Here is a 19242-nt window from a genome sequence, read left to right on the forward strand (position 1 = left end):
TGAGTCGATCCTCGGCGTGAAAGACGAGCCGGTGAAGGGAAAAGAGGTTCCTCTGGAATGGACTGAGACATCTGGGGGACCCTTGGAATGGTGGCACGACCCTGGAGTTCCTCTCGCCGTTCCTGTTGAGAGGGCCTCCTCTTGAGATGCGACGGGAACGCCGGGAACTCTTTCCCGACGAAGCAGGGAAAGGATCCCGCATCTCGAGCTACGAGGCGGAAACGGGGCTCCTCTGGATGTGGGCGGGACCCTCGTGATCCCCTCGAGTGGAGACGGGTATGTCGGGGATCTTCTTGATTTGCACCAAGGGTGTTTTGGAGCCTTTCGAAGTTCCAGAAGTGAGGTGTGATCAGCCTCGAGACGCCTCAGCGGAAATGGGCCTCATCTCGCCTGGAGGGGAGAACCTCCTGGATTTTCTCGAGTTGCGGCAGGTCTTCTCGAGTTACGACGGGGACCTCAGGGACCCGCTCTGGTGGCCTCAGGAAAGGCCAGTCCCCATGCGAGTTGCTAGGGGACCTCTCGGGATTCCTCTCCCGTCCATGCCAGGGCCTCAGTCCTTGTGTGGAGTCGGGGCCGGAACCTGAGGATTCCTCTCCAGTGTTGCCATGGTTCTTGGGGTGCTTCTGAGTCTCCCCAGGGGAGTCAGGCCTCGTCTCGAGTGGGGGCATGCACGTGCGCTTTCCTCCCGAGCTGCAGCAGTAGTGTCACGCTTCCTGTCACGTGGATCAAGGGATCTGTGGCTTTCCCTCGAGGCTCTCCCTCGAGGCTTTCCCACGAGGCTTTCCCACAGGGCTCTGCCACATGCCACCCTGGTGTGAGTCGATCTTCGGCGTGAAAGACGAGCCGGTGAAGGGAAAAGAGGTTCCTCTGGAATGGACTGAGACATCTGGTCGACCCTTGGCATGGTGGCACGACCCTGGAGTTCCTCTCGCCGTTCCTGTTGAGAGGGCCTCCTCTTGAGATGCGACGGGAACGCCGGAAACTCTTTCCCGACGAAGCAGGGAAAGGATCCCTCATCTCGAGCTACGAGGTGGAAACGTGGCTCCTCTGGATGTGGGCGGGACCCTCTTGATCCCCTCGAGTGGAGACGGGTATGTCGGGGATCTTCTTCATTTGCACCAAGGGTGTTTTGGAGCCTTTCGAAGTTCCAGAAGTGAGGTGTGATCAGCCTCGAGACGCCTCAGCGGAAATGGGCCTCATCTCGCCTGGAGGGGAGAACCTCCTGGATTTTCTCGAGTTGCGGCAGGTCTTCTCGAGTTACGACGGGGACCTCAGGGACCCGCTCTGGTGGCCTCAGGAAAGGCCCGTCCCCATGCGAGTTGCTAGGGGACCTCTCGGGATTCCTCTCCCGATCATGCCAGGGCCTCAGTCCTTGTGTGGAGTCGGGGCCGGAACCTGAGGATTCCTCTCCAGTGTTGCCATGGATCTTGGGGTGCTTCTGAGTCTCCCCAGGGGAGTCAGGCCTCGTCTCGAGTGGGGGCATGCACGTGCGCTTTCCTCCCTAGCTGCAGCAGTAGTGTCACGCTTCCTGTCACGTGGATCAAGGGATCTGTGGCTTTCCCTCGAGGCTGTCCCTCGAGGCTTTCCCACGAGGCTTTCCCACATGGCTGTGCCACGTGCCACCTTGGTGTGAGTCCATCCTCGGCGTGAAAGACGAGCCGGTGAAAGGAAAAGAGGTTCCTCTGGAATGTACTGAGACATCTGGGGGACTCTTGGAATGGTGGCACGACCCTGGAGTTCCTCTCGCCATTCCTGTTGAGAGGGCCTCCTCTTGAGATGTGACGGGAATGCCGGGAACTCTTTCCCGACGAAGCAGGGAAAGGATCCCTCATCTCGAGCTACGAGGCGGAAACGGGGCTCCTCTGGATGTGGGCGGGACCCTCGTGATCCCCTGGAGTGGAGACGGGTATGTCGGGGATCTTCTTGATTTGCACCAAGGGTGTTTTGGAGCCTTTCGAAGTTCCAGAAGTGAGGTGTGATCAGCCTCGAGACGCCTCAGCGGAAATGGGCCTCATCTCGCCTGGAGGGGAGAACCTCCTGGATTTTCTCGAGTTGCGGCAGGTCTTCTCGAGTTACGACGGGGACCTCAGGGACCCGCTCTGGTGGCCTCAGGAAAGGCCAGTCCCCATGCGAGTTGCTAGGGGACCTCTCGGGATTCCTCTCCCGTCCATGCCGGGGCCTCAGTCCTTGTGTGGAGTCGGGGCCGGAACCTGAGGATTCCTCTCCAGTGTTGCCATGGATCTTGGGGTGCTTCTGAGTCTCCCCAGGGGAGTCAGGCCTCGTCTCGGGTGGGGGCATGCACGTGCGCTTTCCTCCCGAGCTGCAGCAGTAGTGTCACGCTTCCTGTCACGTGGATCAAGGGATCTGTGGCTTTCCCTCGAGGCTGTCCCTCGAGGCTTTCCCACGAGGCTTTCCCACAGGGCTGTGCCACGTGCCACCTTGGTGTGAGTCGATCCTCGGCGTGAAAGACGAGCCGGTGAAGGGAAAAGAGGTTCCTCTGGAATGGACTGAGACATCTGGGGGACCCTTGGCATGGTGGCACGACCCTGGAGTTCCTCTCGCCGTTCCTGTTGAGAGGGCCTCCTCTTGAGATGCGACGGGAACGCCGGGAACTCTTTCCCGACGAAGCAGGGAAAGGATCCCTCATCTCGAGCTACGAGGCGGAAACGGGGTGCCTCTGGATGTGGGCGGGACCTTCGTGATTCCCCTCGAGTGGAGACGGGTATGTCGGGGAACTTCTTGATTTGCACCAAGGGTGTGAAGGAGCCTTTCGAAGTTCCAGAAGTGAGGTGTGATCAGCCTCGAGACGCCTCAGCGGAAATGGGCCTCATCTCGCCTGGAGGGGAGAACCTCCTGGATTTTCTCGAGTTGCGGCAGGTCTTCTCGAGTTACGACTGGGACCTCAGGGACCCGCTCTGGTGGCCTCAGGAAAGGCCAGTCCCCATGCGAGTTGCTAGGGGACCTCTCGGGATTCCTCTCCCGTCCATGCCGGGGCCTCAGTCCTTGTGTGGATTCGGGGACGGAACCTGAGGATTCCTCTCCAGTGTTGCCATGGATCTTGGGGTGCTTCTGAGTCTCCCCAGGGGAGTCAGGCCTCGTCTCGAGTGGGGGCATGCACGTGCGCTGTCCTCCTGAGCTGCAGCAGTAGTGTCACGCTTCCTGTCACGTGGTTCAAGGGATCTGTGGCTTTCCCTCGAGGCTGTCCCTCGAGGCTTTCCCACGAGGCTTTCCCACAGGGCTCTGCCACGTGCCACCCTGGTGTGAGTCGATCCTCGGCGTGAAAGACGAGCCGGTGAAGGGAAAAGAGTTTCCTCTGGAATGGACTGAGACATCTGGTGGACCCTTGGCATGGTGGCACGACCCTGGAGTTCCTCTCGCCGTTCCTGTTGAGAGGGCCTCCTCTTGAGATGAGACGGGAACGCCGGGAACTCTTTCCCGACGAAGCAGGGAAAGGATCCCTCATCTCGAGCTACGAGGCGGAAACGGGGTGCCTCTGGATGTGGGCGGGACCTTCGTGATTCCCCTCGAGTGGAGACGGGTATGTCGGGGAACTTCTTGATTTGCACCAAGGGTGTGAAGGAGCCTTTCGAAGTTCCAGAAGTGAGGTGTGATCAGCCTCGAGACGCCTCAGCGGAAATGGGCCTCATCTAGCCTGGAGGGGAGAACCTCCTGGATTTTCTCGAGTTGCGGCAGGTCTTCTCGAGTTACGACGGGGACCTCAGGTACCCGCTCTGGTGGCCTCAGGAAAGGCCAGTCCCCATGCGAGTTGCTAGGGGACCTCTCGGGATTCCTCTCCCGTCCATGCCGGGGCCTCAGTCCTTGTGTGGAGTCGGGGCCGGAACCTGAGGATTCCTCTCCAGTGTTGCCATGGATCTTGGGGTGCTTCTGAGTCTCCCCAGGGGAGTCAGGCCTCGTCTCGAGTGGGGGCATGCACGTGCGCTTTCCTCCCGAGCTGCAGCAGTAGTGTCACGCTTCCTGTCACGTGGATCAAGGGATCTGTGGCTTTCCCTCGAGGCTGTCCCTCGAGGCTTTCCCACGAGGCTTTCCCACATGGCTGTGCCACGTGCCACCTTGGTGTGAGTCCATCCTCGGCGTGAAAGACGAGCCGGTGAAAGGAAAATAGGTACCTCTGGAATGTACTGAGACATCTGGGGGACTCTTGGAATGGTGGCACGACCCTGGAGTTCCTCTCGCCATTCCTGTTGAGAGGGCCTCCTCTTGAGATGCGACGGGAAAGCCGGGAACTCTTTCCCGACGAAGCAGGGAAAGGATCCCTCATCTCGAGCTACGAGGCGGAAACGGGGCTCCTCTGGATGTGGGCGGGACCCTCGTGATTCCTCTCGAGTGGAGACGGGTATGCCGGGGAACTTCTTGATTTGCACCAAGGGTGTGAAGGACCCTTTCGAAGTTCCAGAGGTGAGGTGTGATCAGCCTCGAGACGCCTCAGCGGAAATGGGCCTCATCTCGCCTGGAGGGGAGAACCTCCTGGATTTTCTCGAGTTACGGCAGGTCTTCTCGAGTTACGATGGGGACCTCAGGGACCCGCTCTGGTGGCCTCAGGAAAGGCCAGTCTCCATGCGAGTTGCTAGGGGACCTCTCTGGATTCCTCTCCCGTCCATGCCGGGGCCTCAGTCCTTGTGTGGAGTCGGGGCCGTAACCTGAGGATTCCTCTCCAGTGTTGCCATGGATCTTGGGGTGATTCTGAGTCTCCCCAGGGGAGTCAGGCCTCGTCTCGAGTGGGGGCATGCACGTGCGCTTTCCTCCCGAGCTGCAGCAGTAGTGTCACGCTTCCTGTCACGTGGATCAAGGGATCTGTGGCTTTCCCTCGAGGCTGTCCCTCGAGGCTTTCCCACGAAGCTTTCCCACAGGGCTGTGCCACGTGCCACCTTGGTGTGAGTCGATCCTCGGCGTGAAAGACGAGCCGGTGAAGGGAAAAGAGGTTCCTCTGGAATGTACTGAGACATCTGGGGGACTCTTGGAATGGTGGCACGACCCTGGAGTTCCTCTCGCCGTTCCTGTTGAGAGGGCCTCCTCTTGAGATGCGACGTGAATGCCGGGAACTCTTTCCCGACGAAGCAGGGAAAGGATCCCTCATCTCGAGCTACGAGGCGGAAACGGGGCTCCTCTGGATGTGGGCGGGACCCTCGTGATCCCCTGGAGTGGAGACGGGTATGTCGGGGATCTTCTTGATTTGCACCAAGGGTGTTTTGGAGCCTTTCGAAGTTCCAGAAGTGAGGTGTGATCAGCCTCGAGACGCCTCAGCGGAAATGGGCCTCATCTCGCCTGGAGGGGAGAACCTCCTGGATTTTCTCGAGTTGCGGCAGGTCTTCTCGAGTTACGACGGGGACCTCAGGGACCCGCTCTGGTGGCCTCAGGAAAGGCCAGTCCCCATGCGAGTTGCTAGGGGACCTCTCGGGATTCCTCTCCCGTCCATGCCGGGGCCTCAGTCCTTGTGTGGAGTCGGGGCCGGAACCTTAGGATTCCTCTCCAGTGTTGCCATGGATCTTGGGGTGCTTCTGAGTCTCCCCAGGGGAGTCAGGCCTCGTCTCGAGTGGGGGCATGCACGTGCGCTTTCCTCCCGAGCTGCAGCAGTAGTGTCACGCTTCCTGTCACGTGGATCAAGGGATCTGTGGCTTTCCCTCGAGGCTGTCCCTCGAGGCTTTCCCACGAGGCTTTCCCACAGGGCTGTGCCACGTGCCACCTTGGTGTGAGTCGATCCTCGGCGTGAAAGACGAGCCGGTGAAGGGAAAAGAGGTTCCTCTGGAATGGACTGAGACATCTGGTGGACCCTTGGCATGGTGGCACGACCCTGGAGTTCCTCTCGCCGTTCCTGTTGAGAGGGCCTCCTCTTGAGATGCGACGGGAACGCCGGGAACTCTTTCCCGACGAAGCAGGGAAAGGATCCCTCATCTCGAGCTACGAGGCGGAAACGGGGTGCCTCTGGATGTGGGCGGGACCTTCGTGATTCCCCTCGAGTGGAGACGGGTATGTCGGGGAACTTCTTGATTTGCACCAAGGGTGTGAAGGAGCCTTTCGAAGTTCCAGAAGTGAGGTGTGATCAGCCTCGAGACGCCTCAGCGGAAATGGGCCTCATCTCGCCTGGAGGGGAGAACCTCCTGGATTTTCTCGAGTTGCGGCAGGTCTTCTCGAGTTACGACGGGGACCTCAGGGACCCGCTCTGGTGGCCTCAGGAAAGGCCAGTCCCCATGCGAGTTGCTAGGGGACCTCTCGGGATTCCTCTCCCGTCCATGCCGGGGCCTCAGTCCTTGTGTGGATTCGGGGACGGAACCTGAGGATTCCTCTCCAGTGTTGCCATGGATCTTGGGGTGCTTCTGAGTCTCCCCAGGGGAGTCAGGCCTCGTCTCGAGTGGGGGCATGCACGTGCGCTTTCCTCCCGAGCTGCAGCAGCAGTGTCACGCTTCCTGTCACGTGGATCAAGGGATCTGTGGCTTTCCCTCGAGGCTGTCCCTCGAGGCTTTCCCACGAGGCTTTCCCACAGGGCTCTGCCACGTGCCACCCTGGTGTGAGTCGATCCTCGGCGTGAAAGACGAGCCGGTGAAGGGAAAAGAGTTTCCTCTGGAATGGACTGAGACATCTGGTGGACCCTTGGCATGGTGGCACGACCCTGGAGTTCCTCTCGCCGTTCCTGTTGAGAGGGCCTCCTCTTGAGATGCGACGGGAACGCCGGGAACTCTTTCCCGACGAAGCAGGGAAAGGATCCCTCATCTCGAGCTACGAGGCGGAAACGGGGTGCCTCTGGATGTGGGCGGGACCTTCGTGATTCCCCTCGAGTGGAGACGGGTATGTCGGGGAACTTCTTGATTTGCACCAAGGGTGTGAAGGAGCCTTTCGAAGTCCCAGAAGTGAGGTGTGATCAGCCTCGAGACGCCTCAGCGGAAATGGGCCTCATCTCGCCTGGAGGGGAGAACCTCCTGGATTTTCTCGAGTTGCGGCAGGTCTTCTCGAGTTACGACGGGGACTTCAGGGACCCGCTCTGGTGGCCTCAGGAAAGGCCAGTCCCCATGCGAGTTGCTAGGGGACCTCTCGGGATTCCTCTCCCGTCCATGCCGGGGCCTCAGTCCTTGTGTGGATTCGGGGACGGAACCTGAGGATTCCTCTCCAGTGTTGCCATGGATCTTGGGGTGCTTCTGAGTCTCCCCAGGGGAGTCAGGCCTCGTCTCGAGTGGGGGCATGCACGTGCGCTTTCCTCCCGAGCTGCAGCAGTAGTGTCACGCTTCCTGTCACGTGGATCAAGGGATCTGTGGCTTTCCCTCGAGGCTGTCCCTCGAGGCTTTCCCACGAGGCTTTGCCACAGGGCTGTGCCACGTGCCACCTTGGTGTGAGTCGATCCTCGGCGTGAAAGACGAGCCGGTGAAGGGAAAAGAGGTTCCTCTGGAATGGACTGAGACATCTGGTGGACCCTTGGCATGGTGGCAAGACCCTGGAGTTCCTCTCGCCGTTCCTGTTGAGAGGGCCTCCTCTTGAGATGCGACGGGAACGCCGGGAACTCTTTCCCGACGAAGCAGGGAAAGGATCCCTCATCTCGAACTACGAGGCGGAAACGGGGTGCCTCTGGATGTGGGCGGGACCTTCGTGATTCCCCTCGAGTGGAGACGGGTATGTCGGGGAACTTCTTGATTTGCACCAAGGGTGTGAAGGAGCCTTTCGAAGTTCCAGAAGTGAGGTGTGATCAGCCTCGAGACGCCTCAGCGGAAATGGGCCTCATCTCGCCTGGAGGGGAGAACCTCCTGGATTTTCTCGAGTTGCGGCAGGTCTTCTCGAGTTACGACGGGGACCTCAGGGACCCGCTCTGGTGGCCTCAGGAAAGGCCAGTCCCCATGCGAGTTGCTAGGGGACCTCTCGGGATTCCTCTCCCGTCCATGCCGGGGCCTCAGTCCTTGTGTGGAGTCGGGGCCGGAACCTGAGGATTCCTCTCCAGTGTTGCCATGGATCTTGGGGTGCTTCTGAGTCTCCCCAGGGGAGTCAGGCCTCGTCTCGAGTGGGGGCATGCACGTGCGCTTTCCTCCCGAGCTGCAGCAGTAGTGTCACGCTTCCTGTCACGTGGATCAAGGGATCTGTGGCTTTCCCTCGAGGCTGTCCCTCGAGGCTTTCCCACGAGGCTTTCCCACATGGCTGTGCCACGTGCCACCTTGGTGTGAGTCCATCCTCGGCGTGAAAGACGAGCCGGTGAAAGGAAAATAGGTACCTCTGGAATGTACTGAGACATCTGGGGGACTCTTGGAATGGTGGCACGACCCTGGAGTTCCTCTCGCCATTCCTGTTGAGAGGGCCTCCTCTTGAGATGCGACGGGAAAGCCGGGAACTCTTTCCCGACGAAGCAGGGAAAGGATCCCTCATCTCGAGCTACGAGGCGGAAACGGGGCTCCTCTGGATGTGGGCGGGACCCTCGTGATTCCTCTCGAGTGGAGACGGGTATGCCGGGGAACTTCTTGATTTGCACCAAGGGTGTGAAGGACCCTTTCGAAGTTCCAGAGGTGAGGTGTGATCAGCCTCGAGACGCCTCAGCGGAAATGGGCCTCATCTCGCCTGGAGGGGAGAACCTCCTGGATTTTCTCGAGTTACGCCAGGTCTTCTCGAGTTACGATGGGGACCTCAGGGACCCGCTCTGGTGGCCTCAGGAAAGGCCAGTCTCCATGCGAGTTGCTAGGGGACCTCTCTGGATTCCTCTCCCGTCCATGCCGGGGCCTCAGTCCTTGTGTGGAGTCGGGGCCGTAACCTGAGGATTCCTCTCCAGTGTTGCCATGGATCTTGGGGTGATTCTGAGTCTCCCCAGGGGAGTCAGGCCTCGTCTCGAGTGGGGGCATGCACGTGCGCTTTCCTCCCGAGCTGCAGCAGTAGTGTCACGCTTCCTGTCACGTGGATCAAGGGATCTGTGGCTTTCCCTCGAGGCTGTCCCTCGAGGCTTTCCCACGAAGCTTTCCCACAGGGCTGTGCCACGTGCCACCTTGGTGTGAGTCGATCCTCGGCGTGAAAGACGAGCCGGTGAAGGGAAAAGAGGTTCCTCTGGAATGTACTGAGACATCTGGGGGACTCTTGGAATGGTGGCACGACCCTGGAGTTCCTCTCGCCGTTCCTGTTGAGAGGGCCTCCTCTTGAGATGCGACGTGAATGCCGGGAACTCTTTCCCGACGAAGCAGGGAAAGGATCCCTCATCTCGAGCTACGAGGCGGAAACGGGGCTCCTCTGGATGTGGGCGGGACCCTCGTGATCCCCTGGAGTGGAGACGGGTATGTCGGGGATCTTCTTGATTTGCACCAAGGGTGTTTTGGAGCCTTTCGAAGTTCCAGAAGTGAGGTGTGATCAGCCTCGAGACGCCTCAGCGGAAATGGGCCTCATCTCGCCTGGAGGGGAGAACCTCCTGGATTTTCTCGAGTTGCGGCAGGTCTTCTCGAGTTACGACGGGGACCTCAGGGACCCGCTCTGGTGGCCTCAGGAAAGGCCAGTCCCCATGCGAGTTGCTAGGGGACCTCTCGGGATTCCTCTCCCGTCCATGCCGGGGCCTCAGTCCTTGTGTGGAGTCGGGGCCGGAACCTTAGGATTCCTCTCCAGTGTTGCCATGGATCTTGGGGTGCTTCTGAGTCTCCCCAGGGGAGTCAGGCCTCGTCTCGAGTGGGGGCATGCACGTGCGCTTTCCTCCCGAGCTGCAGCAGTAGTGTCACGCTTCCTGTCACGTGGATCAAGGGATCTGTGGCTTTCCCTCGAGGCTGTCCCTCGAGGCTTTCCCACGAGGCTTTCCCACAGGGCTGTGCCACGTGCCACCTTGGTGTGAGTCGATCCTCGGCGTGAAAGACGAGCCGGTGAAGGGAAAAGAGGTTCCTCTGGAATGGACTGAGACATCTGGTGGACCCTTGGCATGGTGGCACGACCCTGGAGTTCCTCTCGCCGTTCCTGTTGAGAGGGCCTCCTCTTGAGATGCGACGGGAACGCCGGGAACTCTTTCCCGACGAAGCAGGGAAAGGATCCCTCATCTCGAGCTACGAGGCGGAAACGGGGTGCCTCTGGATGTGGGCGGGACCTTCGTGATTCCCCTCGAGTGGAGACGGGTATGTCGGGGAACTTCTTGATTTGCACCAAGGGTGTGAAGGAGCCTTTCGAAGTTCCAGAAGTGAGGTGTGATCAGCCTCGAGACGCCTCAGCGGAAATGGGCCTCATCTCGCCTGGAGGGGAGAACCTCCTGGATTTTCTCGAGTTGCGGCAGGTCTTCTCGAGTTACGACGGGGACCTCAGGGACCCGCTCTGGTGGCCTCAGGAAAGGCCAGTCCCCATGCGAGTTGCTAGGGGACCTCTCGGGATTCCTCTCCCGTCCATGCCGGGGCCTCAGTCCTTGTGTGGATTCGGGGACGGAACCTGAGGATTCCTCTCCAGTGTTGCCATGGATCTTGGGGTGCTTCTGAGTCTCCCCAGGGGAGTCAGGCCTCGTCTCGAGTGGGGGCATGCACGTGCGCTTTCCTCCCGAGCTGCAGCAGCAGTGTCACGCTTCCTGTCACGTGGATCAAGGGATCTGTGGCTTTCCCTCGAGGCTGTCCCTCGAGGCTTTCCCACGAGGCTTTCCCACAGGGCTCTGCCACGTGCCACCCTGGTGTGAGTCGATCCTCGGCGTGAAAGACGAGCCGGTGAAGGGAAAAGAGTTTCCTCTGGAATGGACTGAGACATCTGGTGGACCCTTGGCATGGTGGCACGACCCTGGAGTTCCTCTCGCCGTTCCTGTTGAGAGGGCCTCCTCTTGAGATGCGACGGGAACGCCGGGAACTCTTTCCCGACGAAGCAGGGAAAGGATCCCTCATCTCGAGCTACGAGGCGGAAACGGGGTGCCTCTGGATGTGGGCGGGACCTTCGTGATTCCCCTCGAGTGGAGACGGGTATGTCGGGGAACTTCTTGATTTGCACCAAGGGTGTGAAGGAGCCTTTCGAAGTCCCAGAAGTGAGGTGTGATCAGCCTCGAGACGCCTCAGCGGAAATGGGCCTCATCTCGCCTGGAGGGGAGAACCTCCTGGATTTTCTCGAGTTGCGGCAGGTCTTCTCGAGTTACGACGGGGACTTCAGGGACCCGCTCTGGTGGCCTCAGGAAAGGCCAGTCCCCATGCGAGTTGCTAGGGGACCTCTCGGGATTCCTCTCCCGTCCATGCCGGGGCCTCAGTCCTTGTGTGGATTCGGGGACGGAACCTGAGGATTCCTCTCCAGTGTTGCCATGGATCTTGGGGTGCTTCTGAGTCTCCCCAGGGGAGTCAGGCCTCGTCTCGAGTGGGGGCATGCACGTGCGCTTTCCTCCCGAGCTGCAGCAGTAGTGTCACGCTTCCTGTCACGTGGATCAAGGGATCTGTGGCTTTCCCTCGAGGCTGTCCCTCGAGGCTTTCCCACGAGGCTTTGCCACAGGGCTGTGCCACGTGCCACCTTGGTGTGAGTCGATCCTCGGCGTGAAAGACGAGCCGGTGAAGGGAAAAGAGGTTCCTCTGGAATGGACTGAGACATCTGGTGGACCCTTGGCATGGTGGCAAGACCCTGGAGTTCCTCTCGCCGTTCCTGTTGAGAGGGCCTCCTCTTGAGATGCGACGGGAATGCCGGGAACTCTTTCCCGACGAAGCAGGGAAAGGATCCCTCATCTCGAACTACGAGGCGGAAACGGGGTGCCTCTGGATGTGGGCGGGACCTTCGTGATTCCCCTCGAGTGGAGACGGGTATGTCGGGGAACTTCTTGATTTGCACCAAGGGTGTGAAGGAGCCTTTCGAAGTTCCAGAAGTGAGGTGTGATCAGCCTCGAGACGCCTCAGCGGAAATGGGCCTCATCTCGCCTGGAGGGGAGAACCTCCTGGATTTTCTCGAGTTGCGGCAGGTCTTCTCGAGTTACGACGGGGACCTCAGGGACCCGCTCTGGTGGCCTCAGGAAAGGCCAGTCCCCATGCGAGTTGCTAGGGGACCTCTCGGGATTCCTCTCCCGTCCATGCCGGGGCCTCAGTCCTTGTGTGGAGTCGGGGCCGGAACCTGAGGATTCCTCTCCAGTGTTGCCATGGATCTTGGGGTGCTTCTGAGTCTCCCCAGGGGAGTCAGGCCTCGTCTCGAGTGGGGGCATGCACGTGCGCTTTCCTCCCGAGCTGCAGCAGTAGTGTCACGCTTCCTGTCACGTGGATCAAGGGATCTGTGGCTTTCCCTCGAGGCTGTCCCTCGAGGCTTTCCCACGAGGCTTTCCCACAGGGCTGTGCCACGTGCCACCTTGGTGTGAGTCGATCCTCGGCGTGAAAGACGAGCCGGTGAAGGGAAAAGAGGTTCCTCTGGAATGGACTGAGACATCTGGTGGACCCTTGGCATGGTGGCACGACCCTGGAGTTCCTCTCGCCGTTCCTGTTGAGAGGGCCTCCTCTTGAGATGCGACGGGAACGCCGGGAACTCTTTCCCGACGAAGCAGGGAAAGGATCCCTCATCTCGAGCTACGAGGCGGAAACGGGGTGCCTCTGGATGTGGGCGGGACCTTCGTGATTCCCCTCGAGTGGAGACGGGTATGTCGGGGAACTTCTTGATTTGCACCAAGGGTGTGAAGGAGCCTTTCGAAGTTCCAGAAGTGAGGTGTGATCAGCCTCGAGACGCCTCAGCGGAAATGGGCCTCATCTCGCCTGGAGGGGAGAACCTCCTGGATTTTCTCGAGTTGCGGCAGGTCTTCTCGAGTTACGACGGGGACCTCAGGGACCCGCTCTGGTGGCCTCAGGAAAGGCCAGTCCCCATGCGAGTTGCTAGGGGACCTCTCGGGATTCCTCTCCCGTCCATGCCGGGGCCTCAGTCCTTGTGTGGATTCGGGGACGGAACCTGAGGATTCCTCTCCAGTGTTGCCATGGATCTTGGGGTGCTTCTGAGTCTCCCCAGGGGAGTCAGGCCTCGTCTCGAGTGGGGGCATGCACGTGCGCTTTCCTCCCGAGCTGCAGCAGCAGTGTCACGCTTCCTGTCACGTGGATCAAGGGATCTGTGGCTTTCCCTCGAGGCTGTCCCTCGAGGCTTTCCCACGAGGCTTTCCCACAGGGCTCTGCCACGTGCCACCCTGGTGTGAGTCGATCCTCGGCGTGAAAGACGAGCCGGTGAAGGGAAAAGAGTTTCCTCTGGAATGGACTGAGACATCTGGTGGACCCTTGGCATGGTGGCACGACCCTGGAGTTCCTCTCGCCGTTCCTGTTGAGAGGGCCTCCTCTTGAGATGCGACGGGAACGCCGGGAACTCTTTCCCGACGAAGCAGGGAAAGGATCCCTCATCTCGAGCTACGAGGCGGAAACGGGGTGCCTCTGGATGTGGGCGGGACCTTCGTGATTCCCCTCGAGTGGAGACGGGTATGTCGGGGAACTTCTTGATTTGCACCAAGGGTGTGAAGGAGCCTTTCGAAGTCCCAGAAGTGAGGTGTGATCAGCCTCGAGACGCCTCAGCGGAAATGGGCCTCATCTCGCCTGGAGGGGAGAACCTCCTGGATTTTCTCGAGTTGCGGCAGGTCTTCTCGAGTTACGACGGGGACTTCAGGGACCCGCTCTGGTGGCCTCAGGAAAGGCCAGTCCCCATGCGAGTTGCTAGGGGACCTCTCGGGATTCCTCTCCCGTCCATGCCGGGGCCTCAGTCCTTGTGTGGATTCGGGGACGGAACCTGAGGATTCCTCTCCAGTGTTGCCATGGATCTTGGGGTGCTTCTGAGTCTCCCCAGGGGAGTCAGGCCTCGTCTCGAGTGGGGGCATGCACGTGCGCTTTCCTCCCGAGCTGCAGCAGTAGTGTCACGCTTCCTGTCACGTGGATCAAGGGATCTGTGGCTTTCCCTCGAGGCTGTCCCTCGAGGCTTTCCCACGAGGCTTTGCCACAGGGCTGTGCCACGTGCCACCTTGGTGTGAGTCGATCCTCGGCGTGAAAGACGAGCCGGTGAAGGGAAAAGAGGTTCCTCTGGAATGGACTGAGACATCTGGTGGACCCTTGGCATGGTGGCAAGACCCTGGAGTTCCTCTCGCCGTTCCTGTTGAGAGGGCCTCCTCTTGAGATGCGACGGGAACGCCGGGAACTCTTTCCCGACGAAGCAGGGAAAGGATCCCTCATCTCGAACTACGAGGCGGAAACGGGGTGCCTCTGGATGTGGGCGGGACCTTCGTGATTCCCCTCGAGTGGAGACGGGTATGTCGGGGAACTTCTTGATTTGCACCAAGGGTGTGAAGGAGCCTTTCGAAGTTCCAGAAGTGAGGTGTGATCAGCCTCGAGACGCCTCAGCGGAAATGGGCCTCATCTCGCCTGGAGGGGAGAACCTCCTGGATTTTCTCGAGTTGCGGCAGGTCTTCTCGAGTTACGACGGGGACCTCAGGGACCCGCTCTGGTGGCCTCAGGAAAGGCCAGTCCCCATGCGAGTTGCTAGGGGACCTCTCGGGATTCCTCTCCCGTCCATGCCGGGGCCTCAGTCCTTGTGTGGAGTCGGGGCCGGAACCTGAGGATTCCTCTCCAGTGTTGCCATGGATCTTGGGGTGCTTCTGAGTCTCCCCAGGGGAGTCAGGCCTCGTCTCGAGTGGGGGCATGCACGTGCGCTTTCCTCCCGAGCTGCAGCAGTAGTGTCACGCTTCCTGTCACGTGGATCAAGGGATCTGTGGCTTTCCCTCGAGGCTGTCCCTCGAGGCTTTCCCACGAGGCTTTCCCACATGGCTGTGCCACGTGCCACCTTGGTGTGAGTCCATCCTCGGCGTGAAAGACGAGCCGGTGAAAGGAAAAGAGGTTCCTCTGGAATGTACTGAGACATCCGGGGGACTCTTGGAATGGTGGCACGACCCTGGAGTTCCTCTCGCCATTCCTGTTGAGAGGGCCTCCTCTTGAGATGCGACGGGAATGCCGGGAACTCTTTCCCGACGAAGCAGGGAAAGGATCCCTCATCTCGAGCTACGAGGCGGAAACGGGGCTCCTCTGGATGTGGGCGGGACCCTCGTGATTCCTCTCGAGTGGAGACGGGTATGCCGGGGAACTTCTTGATTTGCACCAAGGGTGTGAAGGACCCTTTCGAAGTTCCAGAGGTGAGGTGTGATCAGCCTCGAGACGCCTCAGCGGAAATGGGCCTCATCTAGCCTGGAGGGGAGAACCTCCTGGATTTTCTCGAGTTACGGCAGGTCTTCTCGAGTTACGATGGGGACCTCAGGGACCCGCTCTGGTGGCCTCAGGAAAGGCCAGTCTCCATGCGAGTTGCTAGGGGACCTCTCTGGATTCCTCTCCCGTCCATGCCGGGGCCTCAGTCCTTGTGTGGAGTCGGGGCCGGAACCTGAGGATTCCTCTCCAGTGTTGCCATGGATCTTGGGGTGCTTCTGAGTCTCCCCAGGGGAGTCAGGCCTCGTCTCGAGTGGGGGCATGCACGTGCGCTTTCCTCCCGAGCTGCAGCAGTAGTGTCACGCTTCCTGTCACGTGGATCAAGGGATCTGTGGCTTTCCCTCGAGGCTGTCCCTCGAGGCTTTCCCACGAAGCTTTCCCACAGGGCTGTGCCACGTGCCACCTTGGTGTGAGTCGATCCTCGGCGTGAAAGACGAGCCGGTGAAGGGAAAAGAGGTTCCTCTGGAATGGACTGAGACATCTGGGGGACTCTTGGAATGGTGGCACGACCCTGGAGTTCCTCTCGCCGTTCCTGTTGAGAGGGCCTCCTCTTGAGATGCGACGTGAATGCCGGGAACTCTTTCCCGACGAAGCAGGGAAAGGATCCCTCATCTCGAGCTACGAGGCGGAAACGGGGCTCCTCTGGATGTGGGCGGGACCCTCGTGATCCCCTGGAGTGGAGACGGGTATGTCGGGGATCTTCTTGATTTGCACCAAGGGTGTTTTGGAGCCTTTCGAAGTTCCAGAAGTGAGGTGTGATCAGCCTCGAGACGCCTCAGCGGAAATGGGCCTCATCTCGCCTGGAGGGGAGAACCTCCTGGATTTTCTCGAGTTGCGGCAGGTCTTCTCGAGTTACGACGGGGACCTCAGGGACCCGCTCTGGTGGCCTCAGGAAAGGCCAGTCCCCATGCGAGTTGCTAGGGGACCTCTCGGGATACCTCTCCCGTCCATGCCGGGGCCTCAGTCCTTGGGTGGAGTCGGGGCCGGAACCTTAGGATTCCTCTCCAGTGTTGCCATGGATCTTGGGGTGCTTCTGAGTCTCCCCAGGGGAGTCAGGCCTCGTCTCGAGTGGGGGCATGCACGTGCGCTTTCCTCCCGAGCTGCAGCAGTAGTGTCACGCTTCCTGTCACGTGGATCAAGGGATCTGTGGCTTTCCCTCGAGGCTGTCCCTCGAGGCTTTCCCACGAGGCTTTCCCACAGGGCTGTGCCACGTGCCACCTTGGTGTGAGTCGATCCTCGGCGTGAAAGACGAGCCGGTGAAGGGAAAAGAGGTTCCTCTGGAATGGACTGAGACATCTGGTGGACCCTTGGCATGGTGGCACGACCCTGGAGTTCCTCTCGCCGTTCCTGTTGAGAGGGCCTCCTCTTGAGATGCGACGGGAACGCCGGGAACTCTTTCCCGACGAAGCAGGGAAAGGATCCCTCATCTCGAGCTACGAGGCGGAAACGGGGTGCCTCTGGATGTGGGCGGGACCTTCGTGATTCCCCTCGAGTGGAGACGGGTATGTCGGGGAACTTCTTGATTTGCACCAAGGGTGTGAAGGAGCCTTTCGAAGTTCCAGAAGTGAGGTGTGATCAGCCTCGAGACGCCTCAGCGGAAATGGGCCTCATCTCGCCTGGAGGGGAGAACCTCCTGGATTTTCTCGAGTTGCGGCAGGTCTTCTCGAGTTACGACGGGGACCTCAGGGACCCGCTCTGGTGGCCTCAGGAAAGGCCAGTCCCCATGCGAGTTGCTAGGGGACCTCTCGGGATTCGTCTCCCGTCCATGCCGGGGCCTCAGTCCTTGTGTGGATTCGGGGACGGAACCTGAGGATTCCTCTCCAGTGTTGCCATGGATCTTGGGGTGCTTCTGAGTCTCCCCAGGGGAGTCAGGCCTCGTCTCGGGTGGGGGCATGCACGTGCGCTTTCCTCCCGAGCTGCAGCAGCAGTGTCACGCTTCCTGTCACGTGGATCAAGGGATCTGTGGCTTTCCCTCGAGGCTGTCCCTCGAGGCTTTCCCACGAGGCTTTCCCACAGGGCTCTGCCACGTGCCACCCTGGTGTGAGTCGATCCTCGGCGTGAAAGACGAGCCGGTGAAGGGAAAAGAGTTTCCTCTGGAATGGACTGAGACATCTGGTGGACCCTTGGCATGGTGGCACGACCCTGGAGTTCCTCTCGCCGTTCCTGTTGAGAGGGCCTCCTCTTGAGATGCGACGGGAACGCCGGGAACTCTTTCCCGACGAAGCAGGGAAAGGATCCCTCATCTCGAGCTACGAGGCGGAAACGGGGTGCCTCTGGATGTGGGCGGGACCTTCGTGATTCCCCTCGAGTGGAGACGGGTATGTCGGGGAACTTCTTGATTTGCACCAAGGGTGTGAAGGAGCCTTTCGAAGTCCCAGAAGTGAGGTGTGATCAGCCTCGAGACGCCTCAGCGGAAATGGGCCTCATCTCGCCTGGAGGGGAGAACCTCCTGGATTTTCTCGAGTTGCGGCAGGTCTTCTCGAGTTACGACGGGGACTTCAGGGACCCGCTCTGGTGGCCTCAGGAAAGGCCAGTCCCCATGCGAGTTGCTAGGGGACCTCTCGGGATTCCTCTCCCGTCCATGCCGGGGCCTCAGTCCTTGTGTGGATTCGGGGACGGAACCTGAGGATTCCTCTCCAGTGTTGCCATGGATCTTGGGGTGCTTCTGAGTCTCCCCAGGGGAGTCAGGCCTCGTCTCGAGTGGGGGCATGCACGTGCGCTTTCCTCCCGAGCTGCAGCAGTAGTGTCACGCTTCCTGTCACGTGGATCAAGGGATCTGTGGCTTTCCCTCGAGGCTGTCCCTCGAGGCTTTCCCACGAGGCTTTGCCACAGGGCTGTGCCACGTGCCACCTTGGTGTGAGTCGATCCTCGGCGTGAAAGACGAGCCGGTGAAGGGAAAAGAGGTTCCTCTGGAATGGACTGAGACATCTGGTGGACCCTTGGCATGGTGGCACGACCCTGGAGTTCCTCTCGCCGTTCCTGTTTTAGGGCCTCCTCTTGAGATGCGACGGGAACGCCGGGAACTCTTTCCCGACGAAGCAGGGAAAGGATCCCTCATCTCGAACTACGAGGCGGAAACGGGGTGCCTCTGGATGTGGGCGGGACCTTCGTGATTCCCCTCGAGTGGAGACGGGTATGTCGGGGAACTTCTTGATTTGCACCAAGGGTGTGAAGGAGCCTTTCGAAGTTCCAGAAGTGAGGTGTGATCAGCCTCGAGACGCCTCAGCGGAAATGGGCCTCATCTCGCCTGGAGGGGAGAACCTCCTGGATTTTCTCGAGTTGCGGCAGGTCTTCTCGAGTTACGACGGGGACCTCAGGGACCCGCTCTGGTGGCCTCAGGAAAGGCCAGTCCCCATGCGAGTTGCTAGGGGACCTCTCGGGATTCCTCTCCCGTCCATGCCGGGGCCTCAGTCCTTGTGTGGAGTCGGGGCCGGAACCTGAGGATTCCTCTCCAGTGTTGCCATGGATCTTGGGGTGCTTCTGAGTCTCCCCAGGGGAGTCAGGCCTCGTCTCGAGTGGGGGCATGCACGTGCGCTTTCCTCCCGAGCTGCAGCAGTAGTGTCACGCTTCCTGTCACGTGGATCAAGGGATCTGTGGCTTTCCCTCGAGGCTGTCCCTCGAGGCTTTCCCACGAGGCTTTCCCACATGGCTGTGCCACGTGCCACCTTGGTGTGAGTCCATCCTCGGCGTGAAAGACGAGCCAGTGAAAGGAAAAGAGGTTCCTCTGGAATGTACTGAGACATCTGGGGGACTCTTGGAATGGTGGCACGACCCTGGAGTTCCTCTCGCCATTCCTGTTGAGAGGGCCTCCTCTTGAGATGCGACGGGAATGCCGGGAACTCTTTCCCGACGAAGCAGGGAAAGGATCCCTCATCTCGAGCTACGAGGCGGAAACGGGGCTCCTCTGGATGTGGGCGGGACCCTCGTGATTCCTCTCGAGTGGAGACGGGTATGTCGGGGAACTTCTTGATTTGCACCAAGGGTGTGAAGGACCCTTTCGAAGTTCCAGAGGTGAGGTGTGATCAGCCTCGAGACGCCTCAGCGGAAATGGGCCTCATCTAGCCTGGAGGGGAGAACCTCCTGGATTTTCTCGAGTTACGGCAGGTCTTCTCGAGTTACGATGGGGACCTCAGGGACCCGCTCTGGTGGCCTC

Source organism: Budorcas taxicolor, chromosome 4 (assembly GCF_023091745.1).
Source record: "Budorcas taxicolor isolate Tak-1 chromosome 4, Takin1.1, whole genome shotgun sequence".
NCBI classification, from domain to species: Eukaryota; Metazoa; Chordata; class Mammalia; order Artiodactyla; family Bovidae; genus Budorcas; species Budorcas taxicolor.